The 2,500-nt window shown below is 38.5% G+C and overlaps 1 protein-coding gene and 1 long non-coding RNA gene across 7 annotated transcripts in view; one reads left to right on the top strand and one right to left on the bottom strand.

The window, feature by feature from the left end:
- The window catches only part of LOC138047203 (uncharacterized), a 29,272-nt gene that overhangs the window by 19,754 nt on the left and 7,018 nt on the right, over positions 1–2,500 (bottom strand). The window contains exon 1 of one of the 6 annotated variants that reach the window (XR_011131799.1): positions 1,520–1,627. The exons of 4 other annotated variants lie outside the window; for them this stretch is intronic. The gene's annotated coding sequence lies outside the window, so the exon portion shown is untranslated. Of the gene's footprint in view, positions 1–1,519; positions 1,628–2,500 lie in introns of those variants that run through there. One more of the 6 variants, XR_011131804.1, reaches the window with a different exon arrangement.
- LOC138047205 (uncharacterized) overlaps positions 1–2,500 on the top strand; it is a 15,206-nt gene that overhangs the window by 8,428 nt on the left and 4,278 nt on the right. The window contains exon 2 of the long non-coding RNA XR_011131808.1: positions 2,334–2,500. This exon is cut by the window's right edge and continues 199 nt beyond it. This is a non-coding gene — a long non-coding RNA (uncharacterized lncRNA). The remainder of the gene's footprint in view (positions 1–2,333) is intronic.

The following is a 2,500-nucleotide window of genomic DNA, read 5'->3' as shown; positions in this document are numbered from 1 at the left end:
TCAAAAATGTGCTTGCTCGCGGGGACGTTTCCCATTCACCCCAACTCGTCAATGTTTGTTTTGTGCGACGATGATCGGACGCGTTAAATTTAGAAAAGAAAAGGAAACTGAATATTAACGCACGTTGGTAATACACTGGATCTTATTTCGATTCTGTTGAATAGCAATTGCCTCAAACGATTTCCTCGATGCTATCAAGAACACAATTATTACTCATTTGTTCAATTAGGTCTTCAATCACCGGTTCTTATTTTATTGATTCAATCGTTTCGATTCATTGCTTTTTGGACTGTTAATCCCGAAGATAGCTCAAGTATAAGTCACTCAATATACCAATGAATTTCGGAATGTCACTCTCTAAGATGCACGACAGAGGACTTACATGAGCCACTTAGTTTGGAATAATTTACATAAATCCAATAGATGTGTAACACCCACGCAGAGATAGGGCGTAGATGTACGTCAAGAAATATTGGGTTACAGTTGAACTGACTGTTGTCAGAAGAGACGCTGCTCCCAGTACACACGAGACAATACAAATGTTGTACAATCATTCTGATAAAAAAATTATGGCCGGTCTAAAGCTTCTGGCTTAGAAAAAGTTTATGAAAAATTTAAATGACAGTGTGATGCGAAGGTCACCGCATATGTATGCTATTAATCAGTAATATTATGAGTGCAGGCCGCTCTCCTTTTATTGTTAGAGAGAATTTTCTCGCGGGGGTGTATTTTTCCTGACCAACTGAAGAGTGAATACTGAAATTGAATTTTCTGTCTAATGTGCAAATAACATTTAAAATGATTATTTTAGATGCTTATTTTATTGTCAGTGTATACATCTCAATAATTGAGTCCGAGAATCCTAATGTACGGCCTTCGTTTTTGTTTTATTTTACGGTTTCAGTTCAATCTGAAAACTATGAATTAAAATGAAACAAACAAGGAGCCGTAATTATAAACCTTTAAATTAAGCAAAAATAAAACTAACGTTTAAAGTTGTCCAATCCCGGAGCACGTGCTATTGAAAAGAAAGATATTTTTAAAAAGCTCTACGGTTAAGTTTTAATCTCTTTTTATGGTCGTAAAGGGACGTGAGTCGGCCGACTCGACACTGAGTCAATATGCTTTGCTCCGGGAAACCTTTGGAAAATATTTTTCAAGGAAGAAGAAGATGATGCCGTGACTGACCTGCCACGAGAAACGATCGAGTAACGGTGAAAGTAGCTTGAGTTTCAGTTAACCGTAAATTTAGCGCCGGATAAATCCGGGCCCACATATCGTGATCAAAATGGACAGGGCGGGGGTTAACCTGTTCTAACAGCAGCGATTAATACTGAGCTAACACTGTATACTGAAAATAAGTTAGGTACTAAGGCAATGGAGTTAGCGAAACGTTGTTTCACCTCACTTAAAAAAAAACAACTGATTCAACAGCTATGAATAAACCCCCGAAAAGCAAGCATTAACAAGTAAGACAAAACTGCAAAACGTACAATATAAATACGAAGCTGTACCTTACCCAAATGAAAAACAACACGGGCTTTCAGTCTTATATGAAAGAAGACTTCAGACGGAGCTTTTCTTTATCGCTACTAACAAGATCTAGTATTTGTCTAACTGTATATACTTTAAATGTTTATTAACGTTTTAATAGCAGATATTGCGTTTCCAGCGTTCTTATTGGCTCTTTCACTCTTGGATATTAGCTCATATACTGTATAGAGTGTTTTCACTCGCGTGATCAGTAACCTTGTTGATCCACCGAAACAAGAGCAAACGTTTGCATGATAATAGAGTTCAATTCCCAGGGGACTAATTAGGGACACCAACATGGCCGCCATTCCTTTGTTTAGGGACACCAACATGGCCGCCTTGACGTCACGTGAAAAGACTATTATATGACCAAGAGATAATTAAGGAGACAGAGAGGGAGTCGCCCAGTCTCGCCTTCTTCAGTTTTTAGATGTCACGAAAAGTGACGTGGTCGGAAGAATTCAAAATGCTTTGTTGACGAAAACGACTTTTAGACGCAAGGAAATTGGTACATCTTGCCCCAAAACCCGGAATGAGATCGGGGATAGATTCTACGCACACAATTTCTTGTGAATTTAATGGCTTGTTGGATGAACAATTACACAATGGAAGATAAATTCGTCTGACGTTATTCTTAAAGGCCAGGGACGTCTTGGGAAACAGACTTCCGATCTTAAAATAACTTTTTCACATATCCCGGCCAAGGTCCCCACACGCCCTCTCTCCCTCATTATCCCTTGGTATGGCCTAACATGGAAATTGATTGCGTTAGTTTTTTGTTTTTTTCTTTATCATAACAGCGAAACAGTTCAAACTTCAATGAAATCCAATACAAAACTATGTATACAGAGAGAGAGAACTCTGGCTTGTTCTGTGCCCACGTGTTTGGTATCGAAGGATCTTTCAGGGAGTTTCAGAATCATGCACCCTTAGCCAATATTCAAGATACATCAGCGACAAAAAAAAC

This window comes from Montipora capricornis, chromosome 4, assembly GCF_036669925.1.
Source record: "Montipora capricornis isolate CH-2021 chromosome 4, ASM3666992v2, whole genome shotgun sequence".
NCBI classification, from domain to species: domain Eukaryota; kingdom Metazoa; phylum Cnidaria; class Anthozoa; order Scleractinia; family Acroporidae; genus Montipora; species Montipora capricornis.
This window is presented reverse-complemented; position numbering and strand designations above follow the sequence as displayed.